Raw genomic sequence first — 15,637 nt, 5'->3', positions numbered from 1 at the left:
AAGGGAAGAGGCAGTCCAGCTTCGTTCACCCTCTGGAGTCAGTGAGACCACGTTTGAGTCCTGACACTGTCACTTAGTAACTATACGATTTCGGGAAGTCACTTAACTTCTCTGAGCCTCAGTTGTCTCATCTGTAAAATGGGGTTATTAAACTCTCCTGAGGTTTGTGGGGACTTCAAAAGATAATGAAAAATGTGGGAGCTCAGTGCAGACACCTAGCCAACCCTCCATAGATAATCTCCTTTGCTGCTGCTGCTGCTGCTGCTGCTGCTGTGGCTGCTGCTACTGTAATTGATGACACCTCGGGGACAAGGCCATACAAAGAATTTGGCCAGCTTCTGGAAGAAGGTCAACCAGGTCAGCTGGGGGAGGTTTCCTCCTGGCCTGGTCCCCCTGATAATGACACCAGGTCCTTGGACCTGAACTAGGAAGCTCAGAGGTCCTGGAAGGGAGAGTCGCCCTCCCCCACCCCACCCCCACTCCCAGCAAGTGGTGTCCCGCCAGCCTGTGAGGTGGGATGGGGTCCCCTTACCCTGAGGCAGCCTGGTTTCTCTTCCTTTCCTCTCACTGCTTCTTTGTCTCTAACTGTTGCCAATGCCAGAGACCTGCTTCTCTGTGAGGGGGCGGGGTGGGGGGCAGGGTGGAGAGAAGACCAAGGGAGCTGGGAGATCGGAGGCAGGAAGTTCTCCAGTGTATAAAGAGGATAGGGGGTCACTTCTCTCTTAGGCTGAAATTGGTGACATCAGGTAATGTATTTAAGACTTCTGTCCCCATACCCTTCCAACCCCTTAGCTCTTTTCCTAAGCATGATGCTCTTTACATAGTAAAAGAATGGAAGCTTTAATGAAGAAATAAAAATGACTAACAGACAACAGAATCTGCAGTCCAGTTGGCCATCTGACACCCCATTTCCAGGGCTGGGGGGCTGTTGCTCCCATATCCTAGCCTGTGTCCCCCCTTAAGCCGAGAGCAGACGAAGCTGGGCCTGGTAGAGGGCAGCACAGGCTTGGGCTCAGGCTGGGACTGAAATCCTGCCCTTCAGCCCTTTTCCGAAATACCGGCCTGAGCAGGGGCCCCTTGAGAACCGGAACGGCTCTGAAGTCCTGTTCCTCAGGCAGGATCTTTCTGTCTGGCAGGTGGGCCCTCCCTCTGGCTCCATTTCCATTCCCCTCCGCTCCATCCCTACCCAGTTCCCCCCAGATTCTGGAGAGGGAAAACTTCCAGCCTTCTTAGGGTCTGAATCCTTGAGGACCCCTTAGCCCCCACTGGGGCCTGGCCTGAGGGAGCGGGCAAGCTCCCTGGGGGAGCCCGGCCCCAGCGTGTGGAGCCTCTGGAGCTCCCGATCTGAGCTTCGATTAGGCTGGAATGTTCCCGGTCCGGTTCGCAGCCGCAGGGAGATTGTGGGAGGGTGTCTGGTTGTCCCAGGTTCCTTGGGCTTTGAAACCCTGTGACTTCTGGCCTGCCCATCCACCCTCTCCCCTTGCCTCTGCTCACCTCACTCCCTCAAAGGGCTTTTTTCTCAGCAGCCCTCAAAGGGCTTAGGCTTCCCTGGGCCTTGCTCTTGTGGTCCCCTCTGCCCCTACCTCCGGTCATCCCTTCCTCTCCCTAATTTAATTTTTACACTTTCTTTAGGACTCCCCTCCAGGAAGCCTTGCTGATCCCTCCCCGTCTCAGGCTGGGCTGGCTGTCCCTCCACACCTCCACACGCTGTCTCCAGAGTACTCGCCTGGTAAAGCATCTGTCCCCTTTCACCTGCCAGAGGACAGGGACGCTGCCATCGCTGGACCTACATGTGGAAGGGGCTCAACTGGAATCAACCAATGAGTGGCGGTCACCTTTGGGCTTTAGGTCAAACACCTTATGTACACCTGAGGCTGCCTCTCCCCTCTCTAAGTCCTGGAGTTTAGGGCCCCTTTCTCTTCTGCTTACCCCCACCCCTGCCCCCCACTCCCATCACCTGATAAAGGCCATGGAGATGGTGCAGCAGAGTAGTTAACAGGGGGCTACCTGGCAGATGAGGGACCCAGCTTTCCCAGCTGGGAAAGACCTTGATCCCGGTTTCCTCTTCTGTAAAATGAATAATTTATAGCACCTTCTTAGGGTGGTTTAAGGACTGAATGTAATAATCCCCATAATGAACCCCTTCCCTCCCCCTGGCTACTCTGGGCAAGTGGTGACTCTCTTTCCCGAAGGTCTGTGGTTTCCTCTGGAGAGGGGAGGGCAGCTCTGGGTTCTGGCACCACATCCTGTCTGCAGAAGTTCTGCACCCCTTGCCCCCGCCGCATTCCCTCCCTAGGTCCACACCTTTCCAAAACACAGAAGCCAGGGCTGCTCTGGGACGAAGGGATGTGGTAGAGCTTCCAGGGGAAGCTCTGGGCACACGGGATAAATGAGTGGCTTCAGTGGCAGGTTCTCTGCCCATGTGTTCGTGTTTGGCTTTGAGCTCAGAAGGCGCCTCTGGCTCCAAGTGTGTGTCCTCGATCCTATGACCGCCTGCCTGCCAGGTGCCAGGCTCTGGGAAGTCACCACCTAGGCCCAAGGTGGGGAGCAGATCAGGAAGCCCAGGTATCTGGGGAGCTCAGCCCTCAGAGACATGGGTGAGCAGCCACCTTCCTGCCCTGGCATCTGGAGGCCTCACTGCCCATCCTCAGGCCACCATCCCCAAGGCCACAGGAAGACAGTCTGTGTGGAGGCAGGATGAACTTGACCAAGGGCGGAGGCCAGCATGGCACCCACTCCTTCTCTCCAGTGCTCTTCCCTCTCCCAGCTCTGGGCTCTGGGGGATGGTCTGTAGGAGGGAAGGAAGGTGTGAACCCTGGAGGCACACAGACCTCAGTTTTAATCCTAATTAGCTGTGTGTGAATTTGGCCAAATGACTTCATTTCTCTGAGCCTCAGTTTCCTAAGCTATAAAATGGGGATGACAACGGCAGTTCTCTCTGAGAAAGTCGTAAGGATTAAATAATAAAATTCATGCAGTGCATGGAGCTCAGAGTGCACATATTAAGTGCACAATACATGGTAGTGTTACTGTTATTATTACGTGTCCCTTGCTGTGTTCCCAGCATCTACCCAGGATACCTTAATGCCGTCCAACCTAACAGAGTCAGAATTCATTGAACATTTATAATACCTTAAAGAGGAGCTCAGTCAACCTAATGAGAGGAGAAAGGTGCCCACCAGGTTCTAAGGAATGGAATGTTCTCCTTTTCTGCCCCTACCCCTGCCTGGAGCCCCAGGTGGTCCTGCTGCTAGCCTTAGCTCTTCCACATCTAAAAGCTCAAGGTGGTCTTGTTTCACCTTCCTCCTGTGAGAAACTCAGGCAGGCGGGCAGCCCTGCCATTTGAGGCCCAAGTGCCCTGGCTGGGATGTGTGTCTGGCTAGAAAGTGCTAACAAGGATCATGCCTTTGCTCAGTGCTTGCTTCTGGCTTTCCAGTGAGGATTTTCAAACTTTCCTCTCCACAGAGACGATGATACCAGCAGGGCAAGTGGCCTCTTTCTCTGTGCTTGGGTCTCAGGGGCAACCAAATCCAGCCACCAAGCTTTGTAGCCACCGTGAATGTGGAGTGGCTGGCAGAGGAGAGAGGGAGAGGCCAAGAGACCCACATCCCCAAAGGCCTGGGCCACAGAGGGAAGCAGGTGTGTAAAGCACTCCCCTGGATCCCAGGCTCTGGCCTCACTATGTGGAGCACACAGGAGGTAACATCCACCACATCTGTAAAGACAAAAGGAAGCAAATGCAGAGGCACAGCCGCCTGTGGGTCTAGGCCACTTTATCCACCATAGGCTGCTGCTGGCTAACCCGTGGCAGCCGCATAGGCACCTGTGTGTCAGCTGAGGGAGCCTGGCATTATTCCCAGTCAGGCCACCCTGGAGGTCCCTTTTGGTGACACCAAGAGGCGCAAGAGAGAGGCTCTGCCCAAGGACTGAGGCTAGTTGGTGGAGCTCAGGAGGCTGGGACACAGCGGCTCCACAGCCTGAAACCCCACCCCTCCACGGTCCTGGAAACTTCAGTCAGTGGCCACAAGGGGCGCTGTGGCCTCCTGCCACCAACGGGCGGCAAGGAAAAGCGACTGGCATCCTCAGAGAGAGAGGCTGGCAGAATTCCTGAGTGTGGGGGTGAGGGATAGGGTACAGGGAGGGGCCTTCTCGAAGCTCTGGGGTCATGTTTCAGGAGGAAGATAAGCACCGTACCAGGTTCTGCCAGGTCTGGGTCCCGGTCAGTCCCCTCCTACTGCCCCTCCCCCTCAGCCGGTCTTCCCCCCCCCTCCTCACACACACACAGGCACACACACCCCGCCCCGGCCCTTTACACGTGCTCACAAGCATCCTGTGATTCTCTTTATCATGCCTTATAATTCTCTATTTGCCAGATGGCTTGATTAATGTCTGTCTCCCCTACGGACTGTGGGTCTACAAGGTGGTATTATTAGGATGGCTGGGGCTGTGCTTGTCTTCTTCGCTGTCTCCCTAGCAGTTGGCAAAGGGACTCATTCATTTGGTGAAAGAATGAGTTAAAGAATAAACTCCTCCATCAGACACCATGGGCTCTCTAAGGGCAGGAATGGCTTCATTTATTTGTGTATTCCCCGACCTCTGCCACCGTGCCTGGCACAAAGTCGTAACCAATAAATAGTGTGGGATGGAAGACTCACTGGGATTAAAGGGGGGCCAAGAAGAGCCTTTGCAGATGTGTTCATGTCTATCCCTTCCCACCTGTGAGGCAGTGAGGACATGGCCTTCTCCTCCGGGTAGCTCTCCTGGGAATAGAGGGCTCCCCAGCAGAGCTGAGAAGGGGGAAGTGTAGTGCTGACTCAAGAAGAGGATGGGAGTTGAGGTCTTGGGTGGGCTGAACTAAGAGTGCTCTTCCAGGCACGTGGCTGCATTCCGGTGAATGGGGAAACCCTGTGGGAGCCATACCTGGTGAGCGCTGGACTCTGGGAAAGCTCAAAGAAGACAGGGTGGCAGCAGGGTTGGTGTCTGGGCCAAGGTCAGAGGCTGCAGTCATGCAGGCTGTTCACCTGACCCCATCCATCTCCAGAGCCTCCTGAGGTTGGGGACTGGGGCCAGGGCTCCCACAAGTGCCACTCTTTAGATGTGAGGCTCTGGACTTTGGGCTACTCCTTGCCTTCACAGAGCCAGGAAGTCTCAGACACACGGGGAACTGAAGGACAGAAGGAGCAGGGGTGGGATCTTGCCTTGGGCTTGGGGTGGATCCCTGCCCTGTCAGCAGAGCCTTAGTGCTGTATGGGGGTGGGGGGTGGGGCGGAACGGGTGAGGCTCCCTCAGGGCTGCAGAATCACCCAGGCTCTCTGACCATCGGTTGATTTGTTGATTTCTGAGCCCACCTTTCATGTCCAGATGAATTGAGGAGAAGGTAGAGAGTCTCCTGGGACCCAGGTCCTGGATGCTAAACAGATTTAGAGTCCAGAGTTTGCAGCCCAATCCCACATCCCAGAGCCTGAAAGCAACTTAAGACATATAGCGCTGGCCCCTCTTAGCCGACAAACTCATCTTGTCTTGCGGATTCCTGACTCCTTCCTGGTGGGCAGAGGAGTGCACTCATTCAGGATCCCCTCTCCCAGGGGTTTGTCTGAGCATCTATCTGACCAGCATGAATCAGAATACAGCCGGACACAGATGTCAACCCTGGCACTCCCGCTGTGAAAGCCTGTGCTAAATGTTAGGATTTGAAACCAGCGCTCATGTGCACCTTGAGACATAATTTAACCTAAATTCTTGCTTCCAGTGTCGCAAAACCCCCTAAAGCTAACCAAATCAAAGCAAAATAAAGTGTGGGTAATTGACTAGCCACAAGTAGAGAGATACTTGTTCAAAGACTCCCTTTGAAACGAAACAAACTTGACTTCCTTTTGTTCAATGGTAGAAATATTTACCTAGAATGGATGCAGGCTAGTGTGTGGGCACAAAAAGGATTTAAACACACACACACGTTTATCACCAATTCTGTCAGGCCCGACATGTTTTGATAAAAGCTGATTTGGATTCCAAAGAACAGACTGTTTTTCAACGGAAACAGCATCTCATCAAGTCAAAAGATCCTCAGCAGTGCCAAGGCCAGGGGGCAGGTCCTAAGCCGTCGGGGTCTCAGGCTGCAGTCTGAGACTTAACGAAATATGGTCCTAACCAGCTGACCCAGAGAGGAGCCGACATACGCATATATCCATTCTAGATAAATATTTCGTTTTGTTTTCCTAAAGCCAACTGTGGCCCTTCAGTACACGCCCGGGTACCGGGTACCGTGGCGGCCGGCTCGGGTCCGAGCGCGTAGAGGCCCGCTCCAACAGGTGCAGCGCGGTTGCGCCCGGCCAACCTCGCGCGGGGTCTCTCCCTGGCACGCGTACCGGCACCGGCGCCGGGCCAGACCAGAGCCCCAGGGCGCAGAGACCGGCCTGCGCGTCGCCCGCGGCCGCTTCGCAGTAGTGGGGAGAAGGCAGGGGACTGAGATGCGTCCTCCCTCGCCCCCTCCTTAAATTCCAGCGTCCTCCATTTGCTACGCCCGGGGTGCGGCCTATTCAATCGCCGGCCCCAAAATCGGGGCGGCTGCGAGAGCAGAGCCGGGGCTGCCAAGAGGGCGAAGGAGGGGCGGGATGCGAGCGAGGCGAGTCCGCCGGGCAGTGCCCTGTGCGCGTGGAGCTGGGCGCGCTGGCGGCCCGTCACCTGTGCGGGCGCGCAGCGGCTGCGCCCCCGCCCAGGCCTGGGGCGCCCAGAGCGACCGAGACGGCCCGAAGGCGGGGCTGGAAGTAGCGGCCCGGCCCGGCTGCGGCGGCGGGAAGCCTAGGAGGTTCTGGCGGGCGCGTCTTCCCTGGCCGGGACTCTCCGGAGCTCAGCGCCGGCGCCCCGGGCGTCCCAAGAGCCGGCGGGCACCCTATTCGCCCCCTGGCGGCTCTGGGGACACGCCGGGCGCCGCCGCCGCCACCGCCGCGGAATGAGCTGTCCACAGCAGCACTGGGCGCCGCCCGAGGTCACGCAAGGATCTGTCCCAGGGCTGCGAACCGGGAGGCAGATCGCCCTTGGGAGGAATGGAGTGGTGGTAGGACGAGGCAACTATGAGGTGTGGGGGTTTTCCTGGGATCCACGTCCTCTACATCGCGCGTGGGCTTCTCCACCAGCGTGATAACTGACACCCAGGGACCTCACTCCCGACTGGTCCTCCCTCCCTTCACCCTGGAAATAAAAGCCTCCCTGTCATTCTCATCCATTCTGGGAAATGGCCCCCATCTTCCCTCCTTCTGCAGTGACCTGACAATGGTAGCCTTGAAGGCACAGCCGCACCGGACCTGCCACTCCCCGGACCTTGCGCAGGCAGAGAGCTCTGAGGCAGTGCTGGGAGGTTAGTAGGAGAGGATCAGCGTTCAACGGGGTCCCAAGTGCCCACTGGGAGCCTAGCACTGCCCTTGGCTTTGTAGGAGGTTAAAAGTCCTTGCCCTCTGGGTGCTTCCAATCTCAGAAGACAAACACACCTAAGAGACTGTTGTCACAGCAAGTAGCCTGGCAGCAGGAGGTTCAGGAGAGGACATAGTGGAGATGGGCTGGAGTGTGAACACTGGAGCCATTAGAACTTGCTAAGTGGACAGGATTTGGAAGGGGAGAGGGAGAGGAAGAGGGAGGGAGGGAAAGAGAGAGAGAAGATATTCCTGGTCCAGTCTGGAGTGGTGTGGAGGGCTGGTCTGGGAGAGCTAGAGGGGCCACCCCTAGAGGCTCTGTAAGGGTGGGCTTCTGCAGTGGGAGAGACAGAGGGAGAAGGAAGAGCTGGAGGCTGGATGCCCTCTGGGAAGCAGCAGAAGAGCCTGCTCTGAGGTGCTGGCTGAGGCAGGCTGCCACTTGCACGGTTCTGAGGGTCTTCTTCAAGAGGCTAGGTCATACACTACAAAAACCAAAACAACCCCCCTCCCCCCACAAACAAAAAAAACCTTGGGTCACACTCAGAGGTTTTTGTCCAGAAGGAGGAAGCCCAGGTTATGGAAGGAAGAGGGAGCAGCTGTAGGCTAGGTCCAAAGGTGAAAAGATTAAAAGAGTGAGGCGGGAGGGAGCAGATGAAGTAGCGCTGGGTTGAGAAGGAAGCACCAGGCTGCTTCCTGGGGAGGAGGAAGCCAAAGGGCAGGAGCCTGTCTGAGGGGCCAGCAGGGGGCGCAGGGGCCCCAGAACCTCAGGCCCGCCAGAGCTGGCTGTAGTTGACAGTCTGGCTGTGTCAGTCTCTGCCCCATTTCACATTCCATTTTCCTTACCAAAGTCATCTCAGGTAATTGCGAAGAATGCTTCCCACCCAGCATCTGGCTTTGTACAGAAGATGTGGCAAAGCCAGGATGAAACTTCTAAGCCTCACTGTGCCCTCCTGTCCAAATCTGTCTAGGTCTTAGGGCTGTGGGTATCTTGCCTCAGTGTTTGGCTTAGAAAAGCTATCTTTCTGGCAGCGGAGACAGCCACTGGGTCTTGCCTCAGTAGTGTGTCTTCCTACTTGGCCTTAGCATCCAGAAAGGACTATCCATGCCTGGGGTTGGGCTGCGTCATGGTAACCTCTCATCCAGACTCTGGGGCAGGCTCTGAATAGGATCATGGGGTCAAGCCTGGCGGACAAAGAGTGAAGAGCCCACACACCCAGGCACGGGCTATGCCAGCACTCCCACGAGAAGGACTGAAGCTGCCCAGATATTGAGCTGGGAGAGTTAGGGCAGGCCGTCCCAAGCCACCAACCACAAAGAGGGCTTTGGGCAACGGGACTCCCCTGCAGCCAAGCTGTCGGACGGGGCGGACTGTGAGATGCTCGTCAAGCATGGCAGCCCTGGAGGAGGCAGAGGGAGAGGGCAAGCACCGTCACCAAATCCCGCCCTAGCGATGGCTCTGTCAGGGCACTCCACAGGAGACGGCCCAAGGAAGCACCATTTGAAAGAAAAGCCAGGGTCAAAAGTCTTCTGAGATAAGAGTGGAGTGGGGTTCCGGTGTGTGCAGAGACGGGGTGATGGAAGGAGGGGAAGGGCCCTGGCCTGGCAGGAATCGCATAGGCCAGCAGCACTCCTTTGCCCAGGCCAGATTTCCTTCCCTTTGCAATCAGATCGCAATTAAAGGAGAGCCTCCACTTACTCATGCTCTGCTTGAATTCCTCCAGGGTCAACCACCTGCACTTTCCCCATCTTCTTGTTTTTCAATCCTTTCATGTTCAACTTTTTTGTGTCTTTTTTTTTTTAATTCATTTTTTATTTTTGGCTGCATTGGGTCTTTGTTGCGGTGCGCGGGCTTCTCATTGCGGTGGCTTCTCTTGTTGCGGAGCACGGGCTCTAGGCGTGCAGACTTCAGTAGTTGTGGCTCGTGGGCTCTAGAGCGCAGGCTCAGTAGTTGTGGCGCACGGGCTTAGTTGCTCCGCGGCATGTGGGATCTTCCCGTGTCCCCTGCATTGGCAGGCGGATTCTTAACCACTGTGCCACCAGGGAAGTCCTTCCCCATCTTCTAAAGGAGCCTGGTGAAAATAGGGAGAAGCATGCTGCGTTTCTTCGTGGACAATGCTTGTGGGAGTGTGCCTGAGGGTTTGTGTTCCCTGTGGTATTTGCTACCATTACCCCTCTCCCCCTTGGAACATGCCCCAGAGGGGAACATGGTCTCTCGGCCACCTTTCCCTGCCACTTGTTTTTAAAATTTACAAACACAGTATCAATATCTAAGTCCCTACTATGTGCCAGGCACTGTGGCAAACATGTTAGGTGCATGGCCTCATTTGCTCCTCACAATAGCTCAGGGCCCCATCATCCCTACTCTTTAACTGGTTCCAGTTCCCAATCCCAGCCAGGCAAAAGGGGTTGAAGTCTGTTCCCTAAGCTGATATAGAGGACACAGTCCAATCTTGGCATCACTCACAGTGTGGTGGCTCAGTAAGTATTAATTAACTCTGAGGACAAGCTGCACTTTGACTCCCCTCTGGCTAATTAAATAAACCTGCCATGTAAATCAGCAGAGGGGACAGAGAGACATTAGGCTATATTGAAAAGAAACTGGGCTGAGGGACAGTACGACTGTTGGCCTTCAAGTAGAAATTGATCTTGGCCTGCTCTGGCTCTCTTTGCGTTCTTTGAAGCTAGGGCCAGAGTGGTGGGGATGAGGAATAACCCCTCTTGGAGAAAGCCTCCCCTGTGAAGTCCTGGAGAACTGGGAGGAGGTAGGCAGGGCTCACATGCGTACTGGGCCCCCGCCCCCGCCCCCCCACCCCCCGTTGCCCACAACGACATGAGAGTTCTCTAAGGAACAAGACAGAACTGGCTGGGCCTCACCCTCCCCTCCTACTCCATCCTCATCCTTGAGTCATCATGTCCCTGTGGTCCTGGGTCGGCTGTAGGTGACCCGGGACCCAGGTAAGACATGCTGTGAAAGCCCCTTCCCACCATTGCTGGCAGTGTTAGATTGTTGGGGCCAGCAGGCACCTTGCTGGGCTCTGCTTCCTTCTGCTTCTTCCAGAAGAAAATGAGCCATGGCACTGGCTCAGGCCCTCTGGAGGCCCAGTTCCCCCTCTGACCAACTGGGAGACCTGGGGCAGGCCATTTAACCTCACCAGGCCTGGCCCTACTCCGTTAAATAGGGAAATAATAATGTCAGTCTCACAAGGGGCCTGTGCATAAAGTAAGGGCTCAGTAAGTAGTAACTGTTTGATGATGATGATGATGATGACGATGACGATGACAACTGTGTCTGGTTCATAACAACCAATTGTATCCCTAATAATGCTGGTCTGTCTTCGGATGTAGTTGGAATAGCTACTGTGTTTGAGCCCTAAGCTGTCACTTTGAAGGTGGTTATTTTCTATATGGAAAAAGAAACAACATCATCTCTAAATAATGTCATGAAGTTAACATGTAAGAATAAGATGAGATAAGGTAAGGGTGAGGGCAAGGGCAGAGTGAGTGTAGAAGTTGCTGAGAAAGGATGTGGCAGTGTGGCAGGGTGCCTATGCCCTTTCCCCTCCCATCCAAGTCTCTTCCTGCAGCTACTTGGGAGCCTTTGCCCCTCAGAGCCCTCACTCCTCCTTTTCCCCTGGGATAGCGTTTCGAGCAGGGCTCAGAAGATTAAGGCCAACTCTGGGGGCCTGTGGCTCATAGCAGGCAGTCCCCCACACTGTCCTCTCCTAGGGGAAGTCACACGGGTCACCATGGTGGGCCACAGGAGCCCTGCAGAGTCCCCTAGAGCTGCCAAGCAGGCACAAGACAAACGTTTACATTCAACGTATTGGAACGGATCAAATGTGGTTCTCAAAAAGCTCAGGCTTGCAAGCTTTGGAGAAGGCCCAGGTTTGGCTCCTTTTAACTCCCAAACAAACTCTTGTGGGATGTTGCAATTACTTGTGACAATCCCTCTCCCTGCCTGGGACTTTGATTTCAGATTTAGACATGTAAAACTGGGTGGCTGGCTGGGCCTTGAGCAACTTGGGGGGTGTGGTGGGAGATGGCTAGGGAAAATTTTTTGCAGCATATTGTGTTTGGAAGCGAGACCTCGAGGAATCAGACGCTGTAGCTCTGGTTGTGTTATAGAACTTTTCAGCCCCTGTGGCAGATTTCCTGTCCTTGAAATTGGTTCACTATGCGGGAGTGGCTCATTCTGTCCTTTGAAACACAAATGTCTAGGAATCATTTTATGTAAGTCTTACGTTGGAGTAACTTTCCAATCTCTAGGACAAATTCTGCAGTCCTTACCCTGAAATCTTATTCACTGGATAAGCAGCAGGTGAAGATTTATCAAGGGGATATTTTAGTGGTAACTGGTGCTGACCTTGCCCAAAGGTACCTGGAAACAGGAGGAGGTGATGCAGAGATAGCCAAGTAGATGCAGAAACAGGAGAGGAACATGGCTGGGCAAAGCATGTCTGGGTGTCTGGACTCCGTGGCCTTTCTTGGTACCCAGGTGTACATGCAAACACTTTGGGCAAATTGCCTATATCTTTGTGTTGCCATCGTACCTGGCCTTAAAGCACATTCAGCTATTCTGGGGGATGAGGTGAGGACCTGGACCCTGGTCAGGCTCCTGTTTTCCTACTTCCTGGCTGCCACACCTGCTCTGAGAGCCCACAAAACTTTAGCTCTGGCTTTTTTGGCTTTCATATTGGCAACAAAACAGCTGGATACAGCTATCCCTGGAATAGTTTCGAGCAGAAGGGCTAGGACCTCTTGGCCTTTGGCAGTCAGCCGGATCTAACAACCTGCCTCTTGAGGCTGGTGCACAGAAATCAGGAATCAAAAATGCCTGGGAATTCCTAGACACTCTGTAAAGTTGAAGGTGGTGAGCAGAGTCATAGGCTGGTATCTGTTGGCAAATCTGGGGCAATAAGCTCTTCCTTTAATGTAGGCATTGGGCATAGAATCACTAACACTGCTATTCTCTTGAATACCTGTGAGCTCTCCTTCCAAGCTATCATCTTGTCTGAATGAAGCTTAGAAATTACATGGAACAATGTGAAGAGAGAGAAGGTCAGAATGAGAGGCTGTGTTTCAGGCCAACCAGATTCTCAGGGAAATCCTGACTAAAGATAATATTAAGCCGTACTACTCTAGATGTGAAATATTGGAATTCCTGAGAGAGCAGGACGAGAAGGGGGATTCTAGGAATGGGATATAAAAGCAGGGCATAAAAGAGATGGGACAATTCCCCTGAGTAATTTTGGCTCTTGGAAAGATAAAGCTTGGAATTCCTAAGCAAAAGCAAATACTCAACTGTTTCATCCATCTCTGAGTGGGAAGAGGGAATGAGTAAGCTAGAATCACAGAACACTGCAACACCAGGCTCTGGTGGCTCAGGACACCAGCCAATGGACACTGAGAGACTGCAGGGGTCAGGAGGAGAGAGGATGTCTCCCCTGGAGGCCCTTAAGAACACAGCTGAGACATTCTATTTCTGGATGAGAAGACTCAATATTGTAACGATATCAACTCTCTCCCAACTTAATTTACATGATAAATAAAATCTCAACCAAAATCCCAACAGGACTTGTTAAATGAAATTTGACAAGCTGACTGGGAAGTACATCTGGAAAGAAAAAATACGTAAGAAGAACAAAACAATTTGGGGGAAAAGAATGAAAGAGTAAAATACACTGTATCGACACACACTCAAAAGCTACAACTATTAAAATGGTGTACTGTACAAGGAATATAAAAAAGTTCAATGCAACAGAATAGAGAATCCAGACAGTCACATATATTTATGGGACTTTTGAATATGAGAAGAGTAGTATTTCAAGTCATTGGGGAGAGGATGGCCTATAGGATAAATAATTCTGGGCAGCATGTGACCCTCTGCCAAAAAAAAAAAAAAAAAAGGTTAGCTCCCTAGCTCACACCATATATGAACACAAATTCCAGATGGATTAAAGAACTAACATAGAAATACAACTATTGGGTTAGCCAAAAAGTTCGTTCGGGTTTTTCTGTGACATCTTACAGAAAAACCCGAATGAAGTTTTGGTCAACCCAATATAAAAGAAATATAAGAAAATATGGGAGAATATGTTTATTATCTGGGCATAGGGAAACCTTCTTTAAAAACCACAAAATACAAAGCCATGAAGGAGAGGATAGATACCTTTGATCAAAATAAAAAGCCTCTGTATAACCCAAGGAACTATTATAAGGTTAAAAGGACAAGTCGGCCTGGGCCAAGGGGTGGTTCATTCTGCCTGGCAGCAGACTGTGAGACCAGATGGCCTTGGAGGCCTTTCCTTTCCCTCACAATTCCTTCGTAGAAGTCAGGGTTCAGGAGGAAGCAAACACCAGAGGGTGGCTACTCCCCATTGTTATCCTCAGAGCCCTACAATCAAGAGACAACTCAAGTCATAGTTATTCAGAGCCAGCGTAAAATGAGCGGGTTAAGTGGATCAGGGTGCAGGAGAGGAGCAATGAAGCAAGGTGGAAGGACCAGAAACAGTTTTGCTGGCCCTGGGTGAGGAGGAGGAGGAAGGGCTGACTCTCTGGCAGACATCATGGTCTCCAGTCCGTAGGCCCATCTTTCACAGAGGGGATGTGGCTCAGGCAGGTCCTCCCAAGACCTCATTTTCCCTGCGTAGAGAGCCTTTTGGAAGAGCATGTGGAGAAAATGTTGCCCTGTGTGGGCTTTAATACCTCCATCAGACCCCTCAGCTCTGTGAGGATCAGGGTAGTCCTGGGATGGTGGCCCCTGTCCAGACCCCTAGTGGCAGTGAGGATGGATGTACCTGTGTTTTTGGGTGGGCTGGGTGGCCTTATATGGTCTGATGACTCCAAATCAGAGGCCTATGTCCTAGAGACTTGACTCTGTTTCATGTCTAGAGAATACTCCAACTCAAGGCCCCCAAAGAAAAGTGAAACTCTTGTCCCATGGAGCTTCTGTCAACCAATTCACCCTATAGGGATCAGGTTCTGCTCTTGGGGGAGACCAGGGAACCATTGTGTTCAGCTAGTCTCAGCCCATACTTCCTACTTGTGAGCTGACTCTGAGCTAAGAGAGTGTTTGCCTGATTCAGGTAGGAGGACAGCCAAGCTTTAGGAAACCTCTGCTGCATTCTGATGCCACCCATTAAGCTGGGTTGAGCACATGGACTTGAGGTTTGAGAGGAGGGGGAAAATTCTCAGCAGGGAGATAGATTTCATTTTTTAACATGACCAAGTAGCTGCAACAAGGAATGATGGGTATTGAGGAAAGCAGGAGACAGTACCAGGACTGGCCAGAATTGGAATAGACTCAATGATGGAATCATATTCCAAGGAGCAGCAAACAATCTCAAAGGCCCCAAGTTGGCTTTCAGAGCTATTTTTCAGGATTTGTAGGGTGAGGGGTAAGGAGTAAATAAGCACAGCTGGGGAGAAGACTGGGGCTCCTGGCCTCTCATGAAAGGATGCCATAGGAGTAAGGAGAAGCCACTGCCTTGGTGAAATTAAAAAATGGACTATGGAACTTAGATTTAATGTCTCCAAAAGGAAGGAAACAACTACATATCAATGCAAAAACTGTGGCTGAGAACCAGTTATGTAACAAGCATCCAAATGAGGGCAACATAAGGAGACCCCTGCACCTCACCCCCCACCATTACTGCTACCACACACACCTAGCGCAGTCACTCAACCCTGCTTCCCGCCTCTGAGATGACACCAGGCCAGTCCCCCAATCTGGCACAAAATATGACAGTTTAGAGTGCTTTATAATATTGCAACCAAAATTCAGGGAAAATAAGGGATATTTAGCTAGCTCAAAATCCCCAACTTCCAAATGGATAGGGCAGGCTCCAACCAGTCAACCTAGGTGCAATAAAGAGAACAGCTCTCTTTCCTCAAAGGCTAAGCAGCCCTGCTTCCAGGTCCTTTTCAGCCTTCTCATCAGCCAAGCTGAAGAATGCAGCTTCTTAGAGACCCCCTAGAGGAGGGTTCTATTTCTACTCTCAGATCAGGACCAGTGATTCTGAACCTATTTGGGCTGTAACTTCCCCTAAGAGTTTTGAAGAAAACTATGGATCCTCTTCTCAGAAAAATGTACCTTGCACATACAGGTATAATCTTGCATAAAATTTCAGGAGCTTTACAGACCCCCAAAAGCCCCAGCTTAAGAATTTCTGCCGGGACTTCCCTGGTGGCGCAGTGGTTAAGAATCCGCCTGCCAATGCAGGGGACACGGC

General features: G+C 52.6%; 1 long non-coding RNA gene across 2 annotated transcripts in view; it reads right to left on the bottom strand.

Moving 5' to 3' along the window:
• The window catches only part of LOC309622691, a 34,025-nt gene extending 23,833 nt beyond the window's left edge, over window positions 1–10,192 (bottom strand). For both annotated transcript variants that reach the window (XR_014241058.1, XR_014241059.1), the window contains exon 1: window positions 9,103–10,192. This is a non-coding gene — a long non-coding RNA (uncharacterized lncRNA). The remainder of the gene's footprint in view (window positions 1–9,102) is intronic.
• Window positions 10,193–15,637: the final 5,445 nt, after the last annotated feature.

This window comes from Balaenoptera borealis (genome assembly GCF_965194805.1).
Source record: "Balaenoptera borealis genome assembly, chromosome: 2".
Lineage (NCBI taxonomy): Eukaryota > Metazoa > Chordata > Mammalia > Artiodactyla > Balaenopteridae > Balaenoptera > Balaenoptera borealis.
The sequence above is the reverse complement of the archived record's forward strand: the minus strand, read 5'-3'. Positions and strand labels throughout refer to the sequence as shown.